The sequence below is a fragment of the Protopterus annectens genome, chromosome 5.part0 (genome assembly GCF_019279795.1).
Source record: "Protopterus annectens isolate FY-2018-M chromosome 5.part0, PAN1.0, whole genome shotgun sequence".
Lineage (NCBI taxonomy): Eukaryota > Metazoa > Chordata > Ceratodontiformes > Protopteridae > Protopterus > Protopterus annectens.
The window spans coordinates 1,618,055,569-1,618,077,798 of record NC_056735.1 but is presented as its reverse complement, the minus strand read 5'-3'; the positions used below and the strand labels follow the sequence as shown (position 1 = coordinate 1,618,077,798).

Below are 22,230 nucleotides of genomic sequence, written 5' to 3'. Positions count from 1 at the left end.
CACTGTGGTACTGTCTGTAACCACTTGGAGAGGTCCCAAGGACCAAAAGATGGTTCAAAGAATTGAGTGCCTTGATCAGGGCAAGCATCTCCTTGATATTTATCCTTGGAGTGTCACATCTCCTGCACTTTTCTCTCTCCTGAAATTGCTCCCCAAGCAAAGTCCAAAGCATCTGTGGTGGCTGACTGCTTTGGAGCAGGGAGGGAGAAGAGGATACCGTAACAGGGAGGGAGAAGAGGATACCTTGATTTACGGAGATCTGTTATCTCCACAAAAGTAATTTCTCTTCTGACAACCCCCCAGTACTAGGATATGAAAAGATAAAAGGTGCTGATGCCGGATGTCATGAGACCCCAAATCCCGTGGAGAACCTTAGAAACAGATCTAAACAAAGAACTATTTTTTCCTGAAAAGCTCTTTAACAGAGATGTATAGTTGACATCCCGAAAACACAATCCTATGTGAGGGAGTCAAGAAAGACTTTAGAATTTTCTCTAGGAGTCTCAGCTTGTAAAGAGATTCCTTACATTTTCAAAAAAGACTCTGGAAAGATAAGCAAATCATCAAAATATGGAAAAATGTGGATACACAGTAGACTGTAATGAGCTATAACTGGAGTTAGACACTTTGTGAACACTCTTGGTGCAGTGGGTAGTCTAAAGGGTAAGGCAGAGAGCTGATAATGTGATCCATACACAAAACCTTAAGAAGCACCTGGAATTTAGATGCATAGGGATGTGATAACACAAGACTTAAAAGGTGCATCAGGAAACCTGAAAGAGGAAGAAGGGGTAACAGGTTGTGAAGTGACAACATTTTGAATTTGGGCACTATCACAAATAGGTTTAGGAAAGAAAGATCCAGAACTGGTCTCCAAGCATTTTCTTTCTTTGGGACTAGGAACATCATCGAATAAAGCCCCTTCCCCACCTGGGAAGGAGGAACTGGCCCTATTACTCCTTGGGACAGCACGTAATGAAGAACAGGTGGAAACAAGAGAGTCTAATCTGCAAAATGAGGAAGGATTACCTGGAAAGGAGGAATTTTCTTCCACTGTCATCTGTAACCTTGATGAATGATTTCTGAACCTATTTGTCTAAAACAATCTTTTGCCAAATAGTCAAAGAGTAAAAAGAAGATTCTGACTTTCTGGAAAAGAAAAAGAGTGAGGAAAGAGGGGGTCACAACTTCTGTTGAACAGACATTCAGACTTGGAGTGTCCTTGGGTTTGGCTTGCAATGTTTTGAGACCTTTTAGAAACTCGTTGCCACTTCTTAAAAATCTGTTTACCTGAATTCTGTTGAGAGTGTTTATTCTGTTTTTTGCCAAAACTGGATGAGGAGAAAGAAATGCCACTGAACAATTTGGAAAAGGATGGCTGAAAAATCTTGAGATTCCCTGGATTAACTTGCCCCTTTACTCACACTTTTTATAACCACTTCATCAGATGGGCCAAACATGTAATCTCTATCGAAGGGAAAATTTTAAATCATTTTTTTACATTATTTGAGAGGTTCTGATAATCCAGCCAAGCAAACTTCTTTAAAACAGTACCAGTAGCCATAGCCCTGGAAGTACCATCAGCACAGTCATACACACACACACTCAAACAATGAGTAATGACCTGTGTAATAGAAGAAACCAAGTTATTTAAAGCAGATTTTTCTTCACACGAAGAAGCTGTAGATAAAACATTCCTCATACTTTCACAATATGTCAAAATAAACTTTAACATAGAAGCCTGACAAATTAAATTTTTGAAATTTAAAGGTACAGAAGTATAAACTTTTTTCCCTTACCTATCAATAATTTTCCCATCCTTAGTAGAAAGAGCAGGAATGGAATTAACTAAGTGTTTAGCAGCACAGGAGTCAACTAAGACTATACCTGCTGGATCAGGTTTGAGGATAGTATATAAACATTTAAATGACTGTGTAACTTTGTACACCCTATCTGCCTTTTAGAGACAGCTGGATGAATATCAGAAACACTGCAAGCAGTAAGACACACAACCTTCTAAAGTAGACAGAATGGGAGTAGGTTCTGCAAAATCTTTCTGCAACAACTCAATTATATTTTCTGAGAGAATGAGAAACCTTAGTTTTCTCCGACTGTAAACACTGGGACATTCTAGCAATAGTCTCAGAGAAAGAGAAACCCTCACAGGGAGAATCAGAAAGTGACCTCTCCTTCAAATCCTCCTCTGAATCAGAAATCTGTGGACAAAACCCTGAATCTATTCCTGCATCTTCTTGTTCAGATTCAGAATCCTGAATCTCTTCAGGAAAGGAGGCATCCCTCTTTTACCAGAAACTACTCTACAAGGATCAATAGCTTCAATCAAATCCTGAGCCAGTCTCTGTAAACTACTCCTATCCAAAGCAATTCAAAGTCCTTGGTTATCAATGTTTTTGACAAGAAAAATGGGGCCAACCATGTAACAATTGGCAATCGCTGCTTCCCCAGGGATTGGCACAGCATTCTGACACAACAGGGAAACCTTCACTGTTCCCTCTCCCAGAACCAATAACAGTATCTCTCCCAACAGCTGCAGAGGACATGGCTAACCCCCAAACCACAGCAGCTGTATATTTTACATCAGAGGGATCCAGGATAACAGATGAATGGTCTGAGGTACAACAAATGAACACAGCAGTCACCCATCTGCAGCTGAGGCAAATTGCTAGCCCTCCTTGGGGGCAAAGACTATATGATTAACTTTTTTCTTTTTGTGCTGGAAGGACTGCCCGTGGGGTTGATGATCTTGCCTCTAACCTGGTGAAAACAAGCAACAATTGCCAGTAAAAATACCAGTCCACAAAAGTTCCTCTGTTTTAACAGAAAAAAAAAAACACAGATAAAAGCACTTTCAAACACAATGACAGCCCCACAGTGGAAAAATAAACACAAAATACTCCACCAAAAATATTTTATTAGTTAGTCAACACTACTTTTTAAACTGACAGAAACAACTAGTGCTACGTTTAAAAGTACGTTACAGTCTCAACACAAGTCATTAAAACACAACACTCTTAGCGTTATAATAACTGTCTTGAACAGGAAAATTATAAAATATCAGTAAAAAAAAAAAAAAAAAAAGATAAAAAGTTGTTTTCCCTCAATTGAACTTATCTGCCCAGCTAAGGAAAGCACAAGCTGACTATTCATCTTTGGGTCTATATTAGATCTTTGAACGCTTGGGTTGTCAAACGCCAAAACATCGACACCTAAACTTCGAAATCTAATAAACGCAACAGGCCAATTACATGAATTTTTTTCCTCTGGGAAAAAAATGTGTGTGGCCCCCACACCCCCTCTAACTAAATATACCAACTCCGAGATTGCGCTATATCGGGGAAAAGGCCAAATCCCTGATGACGGCCAAGCGAGTTTTTCCCAGGGAAAAAATTCACGTAATTGGCCTGTCACATTTATTAGACTTCGACGTTTAGGTGTCGATGTTTCGGCGTTCAACAACCTAAGCATTCAAAGATCTAATATACACCCTGGTCTTTGCAGACCTCAGACAGGCATACACTTCGGCATCATAAAAGCACTGATGGGCTTCGTGCCCAAATTTGTCTTTTAGGTCAGCCCACTTAAAGATGCTTAGGCACATGGTAGGTGCCATGAGGCTTTGAAAGTTAGCCAGCTGTTACACCTTTGGCAGGATATGACCCATACAGCTAAGGCTATTGCAGCAGTGATAAATATGAAGAACATAACAATGTTATAGAAGAAATGAGCACATACGTTTGACAATGAAAGGACTTGGGGTAGACATTCAGTAGAATGTCAGGAGCAAAGGAAAAATGAGAAATTATACAAATTCTCCGAGGGGTTCCGATAGTGCTAGGAGAGGGGGGAAAAAAAGACGATAATGGTATATTTGTAAGGGTTAAGTAAGTGGGTAAGTGTGGGATAAGTAAGGGGTTACTGGCAGGGGAGAAGGATTACGCTGGACTGTATTTAGACATTCCACCTAAAACTACTATTAATGAACTTGGGGACAATTTTGGGATAAAGAAGAAGTTTTCAGAGGGAATATTACTTATGGGTATGGATTGATAACTGAAATGTAATAGTGTATAAGCACTATGGGTACCTAGAAGGGGAAGTATAACAGAAGAGGGTAGATTTTTGAAGACATCTAAAAGAATATTGGGTACTGATCCACAAATTCAGTGGCAGGACCTCTGACAAAATTTACATATTATGCCCAAGATACAACTACTGTCTAACCTAACTCAGTTATTGCATTTCACAGGAACATATGCATTTAACTGAAGGCTTTGAGAATCATCCAATAATTATGTCAAATCTATGCACTAATAAAAACTAAGGTAAAGATGTAGGATAATGGTGTAGAATAAGACACTAACTTTCCTACTTATCTATTAAAAAAATGAATCTATACCACTACCAATTCCTTACATTTCTTCAATACTTATTACGGAAGACAACTTATTCCAGAAAGGATAGCCTGGAAGTTAGATAAAATGAAAATGGAGTTTAAAAACATGGTAATATTGGCAGAGAAAGAGTTATAGGAAATAAGTAACTGGAATTACTTACAGTGATTGACAAAAGCTAAAACTACTGCAGGAGAAGGAGAATATCACAGAACAAGAAGAAAATCAACTGCAAAGAGCTGAAAGGGAAATAAGATAGTGCTTTGAAAATACTTATGAGTTTAGAATTGTTAAGCAACTCTTTCTGATAACAGCTCTAGATCACAAAAATGATTAACAAAACAACAACTAAGGCAACAGGGAGTAGGAAGAGTTGTAGCCAAATTTAAGGAACCAATGACAAGATAAATAACCACTTGATCCTATAAACATAGTAAGAGACATTCTGGAAATTTCATGAAAAAAGTTGAAAGAAGAGAAATATGGAAATGTAGAAAATGCTCAAATGAAAATATTTACGAAAAACAATTATGCCAAGGTAAAGATTAGGCTCAATAATAAAGTTAATGTAGGAAAGAACAAAAAAGATACAAATGGTGATGTATAATAAATCAACAGGGAATTTTTCAAGAAAAGAAAGGAGGTATTCCAGAGGAGGCTTGGAATTTAGGAAAGAAGAAAGCATTAAAGATCCTATTTTAAAAGGAGAGAGAACCTGCCTCTTGGAAAATGTGGTGGCTTTATTACACGGAGAAAGTAAAGATCCTTCGGATCTGGCCTCATGTAGACCCATTTAAATTTTTAATCAAAATTATTACAAGTTTCCATCTGTACTGGCTAAGAGAATGGCAAAGGTGTTGCCAAAACTGATGGAAATGGATCAATGTGATTTTGTGAAAGGCAGGGATAGCCACCTGTCAGCATGAAGACTAATTGTAGATACCTTGTCCCTGCGTATAAAATGAGAAAAAGTGGGGTTAATGTAGATGCAAATATTTCACAACACAATACAACAATGATAATCCAGAAAGAAGCAAACAGTAAGAGGACACCTCAGTTATTGGTGGGTCATTATACAGTGAACACTTTCAATGAAGTCAGCTGGGATTTTATAAATAGGGCAATGGAGCATTTGTATACCCTGATAGAATAATAAGGCGTATGAAGGATCAGTGGCAAGGATTAAGCAAAGAGGATTCCTCTCTGACAAGGTGTGTTTGAACAGAAGAAACAAGCAGTGAGTGATGTCCTCTTTACCTTTATTTGCTTCATATTAAGAGACAATGAAAATTCAAGGATATAAACAGGTATAAGAAATCGCATCTATATCAGAAGATTGAACACTAAAAACAGTGAATGCTCTTCTATCGAACTTAAAAAATGCGAAACCTTAAAATGCCAAAGGAACAGACCTTAAAATGTCGAAGGAACAGATCAGCAAATTTTTTTCCCAGGGAAAACATTCGCTGACCCCAAAAAAGAAATGTAGAGGCAAAATAAAGTGGGGGGCTTTGCCCTACACCCCCCCCCAATGAGGGGGCTGTGCCCCCCACACCCCCCCCAACTTAAATATACTAACTCTGAGATTGCACCACAGTGGAGAAAACAGCAAAGTCCGGAGAACAGCCCATTGATTTTTTTTCCCTGGGAAAAAAATTGATGTTCCGTGCCTTCAACATTTCAGGTTTCACGTTTTAAAGTTTGATATAAGAGCATTCCCTAATTTAAGCATTTGCTCTTCTAATCGGAACCCTAACAATCAAAAAAGAAACTCCTGAGGACATCCAAGACAATTGCACACTTATCAAAAGCTTGACATCAGCTCTCCCAGTGTGAAAGAATAAACAGAGATAAGAGCTAGTAATTCTGCCAGTTTTAGTAAAATTCAGCTACTGGCTAGGAAGCACACTGCCTGAATATTAGCAAAGAGGAAACTTAGAGATCTTGAAAGAAAATCAGCTAGAAAAGGTGAAAAGACTGGGAAGAATCCTCAGCAGTTCAGCAAAATGCAGTTCAAGCTTAATCTTTGGTACAAAAAATGGCTTCCAGTCATTTAGAGGAAAACATAAATGAAATGTGTTCGGAACTGATTAAAATAAACAAAATGTTGAAGGAGTACAATCAGCACAATAACAAACGGATGGAACAAATAGAAGAAGCTTTAAACAGCTATTTAAATAAAGTGATATAAATACACAACTCACAAGTCAAAAATTAAGAAAAGGCTGGCTGAATATGAGACTGCTCAAGAAGACCGGTTTCAAAAAATGAGTTGGAGGACAGATAAAACTTTAGATTTTATGCTTTACCAAAGGAACAGGCTATATTAATTTTATAGAAGCACAAATAAGCAACTAGACAGATATTCCACTGCAGGACTTGTTAACTGAAAGGGCACATTGCAGGTATGCTCCAAACCTGGCCATGAGAAAGCAGGCAAGACCTGTATTAGTAAAGATGCAATCATACCAGCAGAAAGACTTGATCCTCACAACACTGTGGAAGATGGGTGAAGCATTAAAAAATGGAGACAGAATGTTTGTTGGAAATGACTATTCACTGTATACCAGGAAGAAGAGAAGCAAATTTATCCCAGCAGTTGTGGAATGTACAGAGGTAGGTGATAGGTTCAAGCTGCTGTGTCCCAACAGTCTTCAGGATATTTTTTTCTTGGAGCAAAGTAATTTTTTGATGCAGAAAAGGTGAATGAATAAATACAAAAGTTTGTTAAACAAAAAGTGAGCCATCAAACTATAGGGGACTCTGCTCCTCATTCTTCTGACAATGAAGCTTATAGAGAGACTTTTGACAGTGAAACCTGTTCCAAAGGAAAACAGAAAAAAGCACAATAGTTGACTGGAAGAATCTGGAGTACACTGGACTTGAAACAGAGTCTAGTGTTGAGAGATGGAGGTGAACAGGAAGACCAGCATCACTGAAATTAGTGAATAAATGTGAAACTATAAAGCAATCGCATTTATGAAGCATGGATTTACAAGGAAGAGTGGCTGAGAAAGACAGGACTTACTGTGCTAAACTTGTTGAGCAGAGCTGAAAGGCATGTACCCACTTTGCCACTCCTCCGGTCAGAATAAAATAGACAGCTGTGGGTTCGGTTCAAGAAGCTTTATTACACACAAACACATCAGGGAATGAGGTTTAGTAATTTAAACTTATAAATAGACTGACTACCACATTCATACATGTTAACACTCTGGCTGTTCTCTCAAAATGGCACTGCTGCCTGCATGTGCTCACTATTTATATGCATGTGCCTACATCTGGAAATGCTTCCTAAAGTTACATACATACGCTCTGTTCCACACACTTCATGTCAATAATGTTTGGAAGGACACTAAAAGGGAAAAAGAAAAAAGTAAGTAAAACAATGTTGGTTCTTAATTTTTGTTTTAAACATTTAATGATGCAATTATACAGTAAAGCATTGTAAGTTATTGTTGTATGTGATTGATATTAAAGCAAACAAGTATTATTTTTTAATTTTTTAGTTTTAAGAAATGTAGGCAGTATAATGTAAAAAGAGAAGAATGGCTGGATAAAAGCATCTTTAAGTTAATATGTTGTAATCTTGTGCTGTTGTAGTGGGATGTAAAAGGGCAAGGATAACTGTAGAGTTAAGATATTTTCTCTTACTTTTGCACAGATAAATGGCTGAATTAATGCACTTGACTTAATCTAATACTTTTTTGGACAAGCATGTGGGATTTAACAATAGTAGAAGATTGTGAATGTATTGAAAAGTTTTCCTCTAGCAAATAAATGTTCAGTGTGAGTTCAGAAGTCTCCAGCTAAGGGCAGATGTACATTCTGTTCTTAAATTTCTATGGAGATTAATTACAGGTGTAGGCAATAAATACTGAGAATTATTGGCATTGTTTATTAAGGAAAGCATACAATTAAAATGGTACAAGAGAAAACAGTTTAGGAAAAAATAAAATTTCCAATCAGTGGAAGTGAACAACAGAAGCAGCTTTTCTGGTACATAAATATTATAGTGCATTTACTTGAAAAGTGTTATAATTTAGCTTTATTTAAAGCTATCCAGTGTACTTTTTCTTCCAGTTTAAAGTTAATGTTTTCTGAAGGCATACATGCTATTTTTCACATCTAGGTGGGGGAATAAAGATAATACAAGAACATAATTAGTGTAAGTAGGAGCACAGGCTATAACATGCACCTTAGCATGGCTAACCTTAATTTAAGGTTAGGCGGTGCCTGTGGGTACAGCTGTTGATTTGGGACAATGGTTCATATCAGGAGGGTTGAACTCATTATTTGAATATGTATATAGCTTTGTGTGTTTCTTTTAAGTTAATAGGTTATGGGGTGTTGTGGGGTGGGTTTATTTATTTATTTAGTTAGTTTTACGGTTTTTCAGTACAACAAAAGCTCTTGTAAAATGTGACACAGCTTATAATGGAGATGATAAAAAACAACAAAGTTACCAATGGCAGATTTGTACCAGTAAGGTGCTAATGGCAAGGGTTGAGGATTATTTATATTCCATCTAAAACTGCTAATATGGAGCTTAAGAAAATGTGGGGATAAACAATTAGCTTTCAGCAGGGAATATTACTTATAGGTAGGGACTGGAACTTGATTTGCAACAGTGAGGATGTATTTGGGGGACACAGAAGAAAAAATTATAAAATAGGGTAAAGTTCTGAAAAAAATATGAAAATGTTTGGCATGAAAGACATGAATTCAGTAGTAGGAACTTGAAGATATGCTATTCCCCAAGTTACAATAACTGGGCTAGACTACACATAAACTATATTTCACAGCAACATCTGCATTAAACAGAAAGCTTCAAACACATATCCAATATCTATTTCAGATCAAGCACCAACTGAAAACAAGATGAAAATGCAATGAAGTGAAAGAAAAGTGAGACACTGGCATTTCATCTACCTGTTGAAAACAGAGGAATTTAAGGAACAGGAAATAGAAATTATTCAAGAGTTATTAGGGAAGAGAGAGAGATTTTCTTTTCAGAAGTTACAGCTACAGCATAAAATAAAATGAAAATAAGGCAGAAATAAAAGAAAATAGATACAGTTAACAAGTAACATGAATTGTTTAGAGAGAATGGCCAACGTTATTAAAAGAGGCAGAATGCTAAAGCGAAAAATAATAGAGTGTCTGGAAAATGTGTATGAGTTTAGAAAGATTGCTGTTAAGCAACTATTTTTGATAATTCCAGAACACAAAAAAAAAACTTTTAGCACAATGACTTGGGCAACAGAAAGTAGAAAGGGTTGTTGCCAAATTTAGGGAACCTATAACAAGAAAAATAACGAAAGATCCTTTATATGTACTACAGATATTTTGGAGATTTTATGAAAATTTATACGGAGCACAGAAATGTTGAAATCAATAAAGAGCACAAATGGAAATATTTATGGAAGCCTTAGGTATGCCAAGGTTACAGGCAGATGAGACTCACAAATTACCAGAAAAGAGGAGAGGAGATAAAAAATGGTGATTTATGATCAATCTGCAGGACAGTCTCCAGGAGTAGATTGTATTCCTATGGAAGTTTGAAAGCTATGAGGAAAAAAAGTGCTAAAGGTCTGAAAGGATTTATTTAACAGTATTTTAATAGGAGGGGGGAGAACCAACATCCTGGAAGAAAGCTGTGGTGGCAGTAACACTTACTGACAGCAAAGACTCACCAGACGCAGCTTCATATAGGCCCATTTCAGTTTTAAACCATGATGACAATGTGTTACTGTCTACAATGGCAAAGGTATTGCAAGAATTGCTAGATATAGATCAATGTGATTTTGTGGAGGGGAGGCATACAGCACACATTTAAAAGAACAATGATGACCCAAAGGAAGCAGACTGTGAGAGAATACTGCTGTTTATCATTGAGTCCTGAAGCAGTGAAAGCATTTGACACAGTAAGGTAGGATTTTATGAAAAAAGTAATGGAAGCATTGGCTTTCCCAGGATATATGAGGGATTAGGGGAAAAATTGAAGTGGGTGGGTTCCTCTATGACAAGTTGTGTTTGAATCAAGGAACCAGGCAGGGGTGTCCCCTTTCTCCTTTGTTTTTTGCTTTATACCTAGAGCTACTGGCAAAGAAAACAAGGGATTCAGAAATTCGAGGACATACAATTGGTATGGTATTCAAGAAAAGCTGATTTTATACAGTGTGTGTGTATATATATATATATATATATATATATATATATATATATATATATATATATATATATACACACACACACACACACACACACATATATATAAATAAAATATTTAATGTAAAATTGCATAATATATAATATACACAATATATAAAATATATATATTAATGTTATATCCAATATACGTGTGTGTGTATATATATATATATATATATATATATATATATATATATATATATATATACACACACACACACACACATTATATATCTATATCTATATAGATTCCTATTAGAAGAACGAAAGTTTACTACTTCGAACTTGAAAGAGGAAGCCTCACTTCTGCGAAAGTTCACTTTAACGAAAGTGAACTTTTGCATAAGTGCACTTCACCGAAAACACTGCAGCACAGTGGAGGACATAAAAAACAAGCTATGTCCTCCACTATGGTGTGACAGACTCTGGTCCGCTAATGATTGGCAGTCGATTTTTATGGTGCCGAGTTGCCAGCCCGACGACCAACCTTCATTGAAGGCACGCCCATTCACGCATGTCTTTCGGAGGCCCCTTGACCACGGGGAGGACATACAGACTCCACACAGAAGGCACTCCAGCCGAGAATCGAACAGGAGAACCTTTTGCTGTGAGGCAACAAAATTTTAAAATTCTTTCTCCCAATAATACAACCACTGAAGTCACCTCTCATAGCAAATTATTCGAGATGACACTCCAACCTGCATATAGAAAACTGCATGAAAAAAAATCACAAAAAACTAGGAATGATTTGCAGGGCCAAAAACTCTCTACAATGCAACTAAAACTATAGTTGCCACTACTTCCCTCCTAACCTCACTATTTTAAGGTGCTTCGATCCTTACTAAACTCCAGACATCACAAAAATCAAAACCTGAAAAATGTTATAATAAATTGGCTAAATTTGCAGCAAATACCTCTTCCAGAACCTACCACTGTATAGCACTACCCGCACTAAACACCATTCTATACAACTGTGCTGCCAATCAGTCATTAAAATCCATTAACCCAAAAACTCCTCTCTGTCCATAAACTTATGGAATCACCTGGGCATGTTCTGTACTCATACCATGTTGCTAAAGCCTACAACTCCTTTCCTATATCCATCAGGTCAATACCCTCCATCCAAGCCTAGCCTCCCTCCAATCTTTTAAAACAATTCTGAAAGACTTCCCATCTAAAATGTCTCTGTTCTTGCTTAAACCCAAGATAAACTATAGCCCTAAACATGATCAAGTACGTAATCATACCTTACACCTTCTTACTCTTACTTCTTCACTCACTTCCTTACCTCAATTAATTTCTCTCCCTGACTATTTCTAAATGTGCCATTACCCTGATTTGTTTTACTTCTTTCACTTCATATTATAATTACTGTTTGTATTATACTAACTTAACTCCAATTTCTGTATAAAGTGGCTAAAATTTCTCTAAATATTAAAACAATAGTTAAGAACAGATACACCATATATGACGATGTGTTCACATTATGTCGGCATTTGGTAAAATTACTTAAACTGTAAATTTATTGTGTTATTTTAAAGACTGTAAAATTACTGTTATTAAACTGTTTTTGTAATACTTTCGAGTTTTTCTCCCTGGGCCTCCAATGAAAATGGGCACCTATCCAGTAATGAAATGTCAATCAACAAACAAAATCAAAAAATAAAATTGCATTAGACCAGGAGGAAATGTACACAAAGCAGAGTAACAATTACCTCCCAAATATCCTTTTAACCTCACGCAACATAAATCCATAAATCACCATTCACTAATGTCTTTTCCATCACATAATGACAACACTTCAAAAACAGAAGCATTACTCCTTTTGGCTAGTTTGGCTAATCCTCTAAATTCATAACCCTGGCACCAAAACTGTTTAATTAATGGCACACTCTTCTAAATGTGTTTTTTGCAGTGTGGTGATTCAAACTATAAATTTATCTAGATGCTTCAATATCCTGTTATTTTTCACTTGTTAAACTATTATCATTGCAAGTAAACTGTGACACCAGGGAAATACTGCCAGTCCAGCTATCTGGAATTTTGTAAATAATTATATGTCACTTGAAAATATTAATATGATTTATATAGAAATGTGACACTGCCAGCCCAGCTATATGGAATTTTGTAAATAATCATTTATGAATAGTAATATGAGTCATACGCTTGTCCTACAAATGTAAGAGAAGTATATGTTATGTACTGAGCTTCAAGAATGTAACCACAGTACCCTACTGGAAAAGAACAGAAATGTGTATAAACTATATACCTGTGCAAATGTATGCTTTAATGGTAGAAGCTGGAAAATACACACTTAACTTGCAAGACTTCAAGAAAATAAGTGAATTGTTTTACAATTGTGTTCTCGGTTTCAATGCAGCAAGCAGATAATATCTACAGCTAGAGGTTTTTCTATTGTCTTGAAACAGAAATAATTACTAGGTTTAAAATGTAAAGTGTTTTTGTTGCTCTGTGACTTCCTAGCAGCTGCACATCTGAGAGATTAAGTATTTTTAACACAGAGGTGCTAGTCTCTGTGAGCCTGGGAACTGAAGGCAAGTGACAAAGAGTGATGTCATCTAGGCTAACCCAGCAGTAATGTTTTGATATTAATTTGGGAACTCTCTCAGAGACCATGCATTCATTTGTTTTGGATATGGAAACATCCTCTCATCAGCACTTGCCTTGCTAATAGTAAGTAACCAGGGTACAGTAATCTCCCTAAGATATAGATAGGAATATAGTAAATATTAGTTTAGTTGTTTTCTGTTTTTATTTCAAACTGTCCGGCAATGTTGCTTTAAAATACTTCCTGTGATTCTGAACTCTGTAGTTACTGTGTTGTTCAATACTGTCTTGTTTTTTTATTATTTATTATTAAATATATTTAAACCTTTTAATTGTGGCTGGTTTGTTTAGAGATATCAAAGCTCTTAGAGTACTTGCATATGTATTTGGTGACACTGTATAGGCCACTCCAATAGCCTTGAAAAGGTGTTGTTCAGACTTGCCATTTAGATAATAGGAACATTACACAGTAAGATTGGGCACCCTTTGGTAAGGGCCTTTATAGTAGCTAATAAGTAATGGTGGCTGGTGGCAGCTGGTACTACCTTATAGTCTGGGCAGAAGGGGGTATAGCTAGTAAATCTGTGCCAGCCTTTCCCAAGTGTGTGTGTGTGTGTGTGTGTGTGTGTGTGTGTGTGTGTGTTTGAATATCAATCAAATCTCAAAGTGTGTGTGCATCAGCTACTTGGGCAGGGACATAAAGCACTGTCTAGACAGAGAGGGTGCTAGAGGTCTTAGCTTGGCCACTCAGCTGAGATCTTAACACTATAGCTGTGCCAGTGGGGAGTCTTATTGGAGATCTGGAGAAAGAGAGAGAAACCAGCCCCCAGACTGACAGTGATCTCTGTGTGCTCTTAAGGGAAACTGTACTTTACTGTATGTGTACTTGTCATACCCCAGTGTGTATGTCCCTCACTGGTGCTAGTGGTGAGGATTGAGGCTCCTTGATTAGTGGGCCAGTGCAGGGGTGTCACACAAACAAATTCTTCCAACTACTCTAAATAACATCTTCCATTACTTACCCTCTTAAACTAACTTCATAACTTTCAGTTGACTAATACCATTCCGCTAAGTACAGATATACAAAAAAAATCTTTTCCCATATATTAACCTTCTTAACTACCAAAAATTAACACACTGTGCAAATTACTACTAAGGTTTAAACTGTTTAAAACCACAAACACAAAAAAGTGTTTTCCAATTCTGCCACCAAATTTAACTTAAAGAAAATGTAAAGTTCTCAAAGTCTCCATTCAACTGTACAAAAATGCGTAACAGACACATCAATGTCTGAAAAATTATCAATAGAAAGCTAATGTACTGGGGGCATCCTTACTCTTCTACGGTTGTACCCACTGCCTGTAGCACTTTATAATAATTTAAATTGAAAGCATGCTACATCACTAGTCCAGATCAACACATTATGACTGTCACTAACAGCAATATTTTAAGAAAAAACAGATGCAAACTGTGACACTAAATAAAAAAGTAGTCAAACTGCAACGTACTGAGTATAGGACATTAGTGGAGGAATCTGGCAGGTTATGAGAAGTGATGATGGGTAGCAGGAAAATAAAGGAGGAGAGTGGAAAAAGAAAAGGTGGAATCAGTCAGTCATAGTACAGTGGACGGTGTTCAGTTTGAATTTTAGCAGGGATAGTTACTTGACTTGAGTAGTACTTGTATTCGCTTAAATTTAAATTTCTTGAGATTCAGTTAGCACTTTCCAACAAATAAGCCATTATTAATAAATAAGAAAGTATTCCAGATATACAGCAATGCACTATTACTGTAGATCTAGAAAGCTGTACTTGAAAGACATTCAAAAAAGTAGAGCACATACAGTGCAACTAAACAGCTAGTTATAGAAAAACAGACACAGAGCTGTCTTGGTTCAATCATGTTACACATGAGATAAGTTTTTAACAGATAGGCACAAAACTGCTCAACATGGAGGATGCATCACAACAATTACTACAGTGTGATGAGATCACAGTTAACACATCATGATATTGGGAGATTATTGCAAAGGAATGTAAGTGGAACATGACCACAGGTACAAGTATACTCAGGACAACTAAGATGAATGAAACAAAATCCACGTCAGCAGAACCAGCAGCAAAGAGTCCAATATTAAGTGTTTTATTAACATCCACTTTTTGTTCAAGAAAACTGAACTTCTTCAGACAAACATCAAAAGGTAACAAATGTAAAAAAACTCCTTAAATACACAATTAACAACACATGGTACATTTGAATGGACCAACCAGCTGGTTAAAACTTGCTGACATCAATGTGTGGGAAAAAGCTGATCTCTACATACAAAAGTCAGATCTTTACAGATTATGTTTTGAAATCAAACTAACCAAAATGAAATAAAAAATTATCAATGAAAATGTGTCTAAACATAAAATGTTTAAAACCAAGAAAAATGAAACATAATAAATGGAACCAATTACTATTACCAATTACCTCTGCATACTTCTGAGTTTCAAAATGCAAGCTAAACTTAATGACAGAGTAAGTTTAGCTTGCATTTTGAAACTCAGAAGTATGCAGAGGTAATTTTATTATTTTTTATTTTTATTTTCCATTCATGACTTACCATTTTTCATGTTTTACTTCTTATTTTAAGTTATTAAATTGGTTCCATTTATTATGTTTTGTTTTTCTTGGTTTTAAACATTTTATGTTTAGACACATTTTCATTGATAATTTTTTATTTAATTTTGGTTAGTTGTTTGATTTCAAAACATAATCTGTAAAGATCTGACTTTTGTACGTAGTAGCTATTTAAGAAGCTTTGAGATCAGCTTTTTCCCACACATTGATGTCAGCGAGTTTTAACCAGCTGGTTGGTCCATTCAAATGTACCATGTGTTGTTAATTGTGTATTTAAGGAGTTTTTTTTACATTTGTTACCTTTTGATGTTTGTCTGAAGAAGTTCAGTTTTCTTGAACGAAAAGTGGATGTTAACAAAACACTTTGGACTCTTTGCTGCTGGTTCTGCTGACGTGGATTTTGTTTCATTCATCTTAGTTTGTTTCAACTTCTGATACTCAGGACAACTAATTCAAGTTTCTTTTTGTTTCTCCAGTACTTTGCATCACATCTTTATTTATCTTGCCAGTATGAAGCTTCTTCTTTACCCCTCTTCCATTCCTATTTCTCAATATTTGTACTTCCCACCCATGTCCTAATCCTACTGTTATACTAATTTGACCTCGGTTTTCTGACAATTTTGAATAAACATTATGTTCTTTCCCAGTTACTGCTCCAAAAGAGTTCCTGATTCCTTCATAATGTCCCCCTTACTGGTTTAAATATTAATGCTGTACTCTATATATTGCCCAAATGTACACTTTGCTTACCCATTATGTACTTACACAGTCATTATTTTTTTCAGCGTCACACATAGGAGCAACTGCTAGCCTTAAGTCACCTTGCTGTTTTAGCCAATGCTTCTTTTGTTTTCTATTTTCCAAATGCACTGCTCCTGGAGAGAAAGAGTTCCAGAACAAGTTATTACTGAATGAACAAACATAACGGGCAAGGAATAAGTGTTATGTAATCAATCATTAACTTAGAAAAGATTCCAGATACCATAACTCTTAAATGTCCCGGATTTTAGCTCAAATGTTACTCTATCATCCTAAAAACTTTCAGTTTTGGGAGGAAAGGAGATGAACTACACTTATAATGACAATCATAACAGCATAAGGCACGAGCTGGAATAATGTCCGAGTCCGTTCTGAGGCTCAGAACAGGACCCACGGTCAAGGATTATTTGAAGACTGACAACATCAGATCATTTATTTTGTCAACTTCTTCAGTTAAAAGTTCTAATATTTTAAAAAGGGTCCTTCACTGCCCTGGATTACTCTTTAAATGTATCCTTGGCTCTGGAGACAAGAGATTGAGATCTATGCCAGGCATTTTAATTAAAACATAGGACTACAGCCGCTGTTGCTCCTCCATCATACTTCAGATAAAATACAGAAGTTGTGCAATCTTGCAACAAGTACAGTACTTTCAATAAAATGGCAAGTCAGTTGAAACAGACTGCAACATTTACAGTCACTGTACTTTCTCACAGCAATGCAACTACAACAGAAATTGCCATTAAAGACCCCCCCCCAAAAAAAAAAAAACCCAACTATTTCTGAGTTTGTATCATGGTGGTGGTTCTCTGCTGCATTCTCATCATTTTTTACTACCAAAGACATCATTGATGATGAACATAGCTATCAACATCTTACCTCCAGAAACAGGAACAAAGCCAAACATAATCGGGGACAGTTTTTTAAAATATTAGTACTATTAACTTGAGAATATGACACAATAAGAAAGTCTGTTAACATGCATTTTCCTGAAATAAAACAAATCATCAACTTTAATTATTGACATTATTTATTAAGCGTAATCAACTACTTTTTCTTCCTAAAATGGCCAGTTTTGGGAAGGACAGAGGAAAAGTTTGAGACAAAACAAGGAACAGCTGAAATGTAGGATGATGAAAGATTGAAATGCAAGACCAGAATAGTCAATGATCTTGGAAGTGATCACATGGTTACATATATCACAAACACAAAGCTGCTTTCTAGTTAAACAGATTACGTCACTTCAATACATTAAAATAAGCAGTCTAAAATCAAATATCAAAATGCAGCTGACTGAATCAAGTGACACCGTCTAGAGATACTTACCTTTTAAAGCTGCGTTCCTTTACACTATCTGTCAAAATTTAAAACCATATGTTAACTTGCAGTGTCTGTAGTAATCGAAAAGAATTTGAAACTGTATCAAAAGGTAAATTCCCATGTAATTCTTTAAGTTATAGTGAAGTACTGTTACCTCTCTGTATCACTACATAAATAATTAACATTAACAATTATAAATGGTGATTGGTTATACAACATGCATCACCAGAACACAAGTTATGCTAACTTGGTATCTCTAATTCTTTTAACAAACGTGTCTTCCTACTGAACTACGGTGGCGTGGTTTGGACAATTCAGCCGTACTCGTACCGGAAGCACTCGTAAGGGTCCGGCAATAATTAAGGGTATTTGTTCCAAAAGTGTAGTTCTAGATGGATTACGTATAAAGTAAGACTTTTCATTTTAGATTAATGTATTAATGCCGTATTCAAGTATATACGTTGTTCATTGTATTTTATTTCAACTAAGTACGTGTGTATTTCACCAAGTTTTGTGTACTTTATTTGAACTAAAACACGTCTCGATTTATTTGGTGCAAGTTTTTTTTCCAGGAGTTTCTCAGCTCGTTTTATTCTACAGCGGGCTAAAGAAGAGTCATCTGGGTGGGAGTTGTCTGCAGTGTGATTAATTACAACGGACACACCGATATAGAATGGGGAGGGAAGGCATTGTTATTTTTTGCAGTTTGGTAAGTGCTACCTATGCAGCTGCAGTTGATCTGTAATAATTTCATTGTTATGGGTTTGTTACAACTGATGTTACTGAAAACTAAAATTTACGCTAACCTTAAGGGAACAATTAAAAGTACGACTGCTCCTTGAACTAGTGTCCACCAAGTTGCTGGCAGCAACATAAACAGTATGTGAGATATGTTGTAGCACAAAGTATTATACAACTGGCAGAAAACAACAGAACCCAAAATGAAATGTCAAATAACTACTGTTTGAAGCAGTGTCCACAACTTGTCTGAATTGCTTCAGTAAGCAAGATAAACACGAAATGTGGAAAGAATATAACACAACTTGCAGAAGAACTCATGAACCATGATGTCAAATTCTTATTTGCAACAGCTTCTCTTTGCTTGATCTGCTGATTGCCATATGAGCAATGATTACTTACACCTTGGCTCGTAGTAGAAATGTGGGAATTCTAAAGTAGCATCGGTTAGCTATACATACTTACAAACCAAGTAACCTATTTTAGCTGACATCACCACTTGTCATTTAAAGTTATCTGGAGGAAATAATTTATTTGTGCCTAGGCTAAGAAATCATGGATGTTTTGGGTGTTTTTTGGCGTAATTTACTGCATTTTCCCAACCCTGTGATATTCTCAGAATCACTGAACTTAAGATGAATATTGCAGCTGGGAAGAGTAAGCTGCTTTCATCTACAGACTGCCTGCATATTCGCCAATTATAACACTTTTATTTACTGTATGTTTTGAGGCAAGTTTAATGGTATTAGTATAGTAAAGTGTTAGGAGTTAAATAATGGCTGTAGATTTGAAGAAAATGTAAAAAGTTGATTTATAGAGTAAGAAAGTAGATTATATGGTAATGGTCTGTTCCTAGACTCAAGAAGCTGGTAAAAGGTAAACTGTAAGGCATTGTTTGAAAGGTTTGGAACTGGATTGGGAGCAATTGTGCTTGACTTGAGGCATTATTATTAAAGACACTAGGTAGCAACTCTGGTAGAAAATTATCAAGTTGATGATTACACATTGTTACAGGATCAGTATATTACAATGTTGTCAATTACTCCGAGATCTGGTGAAGTTTATGTTAAGACAGCGGTGATATGTGAACAAAATAAGTATCCGTTGTTTTTACTGGAAGATGAAATATTGGTGAATTCAAGTTGTTCATCTGTGTTTGTCTGATGCAGAAGAAAAGTCTGTCAGTCTTTCCCTATTCCCTGCTTACATTGAAAACTCTTGATTGTGGCTGCTGTTCATTTGCTTATTTAATTTATAAAGTCTGACTTGGCTGAGACCCCTTTCAATGGAGCCTGGGGAAAGAAAGGCTCTATAAATGTAAATATTATGAATAGAATACATATTGGGTAAAAAAAAAAAGCATAAAACACTTCTGAATACAATAATCTGGACATTTTGAAGGAATGCACTTGAAAGTAGATTACAGAAAACACCCAGAAATAAATGATTGCTGAAATCCTAATGTCCCTTCTAAACTAAACAATCACAACTTTCTGGGCTTAACAGGAGATTGCACTTCTCCAGCCAATGATACAAATGCAGCAGGACAATTCTTCTCCAGGGCTTCCTCAGTTGTTCACAGGAAACTTCATAATGGGCAATCTGAATATGGACTGGCAGACCATAATTAATGACAACTCTAATGATACAATAAGCTTATATAGGCTAACCCATCTTGTTCTACTCTCAACTAGATGCATTAAGCATTCTGATAGAAAAAAACATCTTAGACGGGATCTTTCCTAACTCCGCTAACAAAATTATCTCCTCTGTTGCTCTCCCATACACCCTAAGTGACCACCTTAATACCTTCAGTATAAAGGACCACCACAGTACCCATAAGCTTCATTGCTACAACCACTCTCATAATCCGTTCTTCTTCCAAAAAGATACCTTTATCTCAAATTTAAAATAAATAAATTGGAGGCTACTACTAACCCATTTAGCTAGACAACACTGTTTCCTTTTAACAACTTTCCTCAATATTCTAAATGTACATTCCCCTTTAACAACCAAAAGAATCAAAGCAAGTCTAGCACCCTGGCTGTCCAGACAAACCAACAACTAGTGAGACAGAGACAAAGCATGGGAATATTTGACAAAAAACTAAGAGGTTAACCTTCAGAAATATAAATACCTTAGAAATCGCACCAAGCAAAAGATTAAATTTCACAAGAAATCATATTGCACTAATTTCCAAACCTTAAATCAGACTGTTTAGGTCTTCAGTTAACCAACCGCTAATCCTGGCCACCTCACTTATCCTAGCCCGTCTGCTGTGTCTCAGTCAACTCAATCATAAAACCTTGCTTCCCAGCTCAGTACATACTTCAGCTGTATAACTTTTGTACTAAATCTCTCAACCTCACCCTACCACACAACCTTCCCCTAAACTAACACTCCACCATAAAATATTTACTTTGAAATCCAACTACATCTTCACCATAAAAAAGTACTTCTAAAAATGAAACCTGTCACTGCTACTCCTGATAACCTCCAAGAGAATACATTAAAATGGCAGCATATGCTCTGACCTGTTCAGTTTCTATATTAATTAACAGACCCATTAAAGAAAGATATGTTTCCAACATATGGAAAGAATCTTACATCTTACATGTACATAAGAGAGAGATTTCTACAGATATTACCAACTACAGGCCTTAAAATGGCAGCATATGCTCTGACCTGTTCAGTTTCTATATTAATTAACAGACCCATTAAAGAAAGATATGTTTCCAACATATGGAAAGAATCTTACATCTTACATGTACATAAGAGAGAGATTTCTACAGATATTACCAACTACAGGCCAATAGACATTTTGTCTTCAATCTCAAAAGTCCTTGAGAAGTGTGTCCACACATAATATTTCTTCTTCATTTCAGACCATGATGTCCAACATAGCATGGCGTCTGCTTAATCATAGCGCTACTATAACCCTCCTTTTTTTTTTTTTAAACAAGAACATCTTTGTTAAATTATCACTTTTATGATAATGGCAATCATATACTTTTATATAAATGAAAACAAGCTATATAGACATAGTTTTAATTGCAAACATTATACATCACTTATAGTTTGTCCAATCACTGTCAACCAAACATTACATAGCCCACTTTTAAACCTCATTTCTCCTCTTATTGTTCCCACAGTTCCTATTTTTTTCGGTGTAATTCGCTGCTACCCTTTTCTAAAGATCCCATTTCCATTTTTTTTATCTCTGTTAATGTATTCACTACTACTAGTACAGTTGGTTTAGACATTTTTAGCAGCCACCATAATTAGACTCAGCAAGGCCTTACTATGTGTAGGCAATTCAGATTCTGTATCATAGCTGAAAAAAATAATTTCCTTACTTGTATCTGTTTGCTCGCCCAGTATTTCTGATAGAGTAGTCTCCAGGAAACTTTTAAAGTTTGCCAACCTTTTTCTTTCCCATCACACCTTCAACATTTGCTTATCTACCTGATGAAAAATTCTCTGGAGTCTACTTGGGGTATAAAAATACCTATGTAAACACTTCCAAGCAATGATCCTAAATCTTCTTATAGATAGCATGCAATATGTTATATGCTGTACTTCCTTTTTTAACAGCAGC

General features: G+C 36.0%; 2 protein-coding genes across 11 annotated transcripts in view; one reads left to right on the top strand and one right to left on the bottom strand.

Annotated features, from left to right (window-relative positions):
- Window positions 1–18,163, bottom strand: part of USP16 (ubiquitin specific peptidase 16) — a 1,120,218-nt gene extending 1,102,055 nt beyond the window's left edge. For 2 of the 5 annotated variants that reach the window (XM_044071385.1, XM_044071386.1), the window contains exons 1-2: window positions 18,049–18,157; window positions 17,901–17,928 (exon numbers count right to left, since the gene is read on the bottom strand). The gene's annotated coding sequence lies outside the window, so the exon portion shown is untranslated. Of the gene's footprint in view, window positions 1–16,580; window positions 16,691–17,900 lie in introns of all 5 variants that reach the window. The other 3 variants (XM_044071384.1, XM_044071383.1, XM_044071387.1) reach the window with 3 other exon arrangements.
- Window positions 18,164–18,223: 60 nt separating this feature from the next.
- The window catches only part of RWDD2B (RWD domain containing 2B), a 171,680-nt gene continuing 167,673 nt past the window's right edge, over window positions 18,224–22,230 (top strand). For 3 of the 6 annotated variants that reach the window (XM_044071390.1, XM_044071391.1, XM_044071388.1), the window contains exon 1: window positions 18,226–18,302. The gene's annotated coding sequence lies outside the window, so the exon portion shown is untranslated. The other 3 variants (XM_044071392.1, XM_044071393.1, XM_044071389.1) reach the window with 3 other exon arrangements.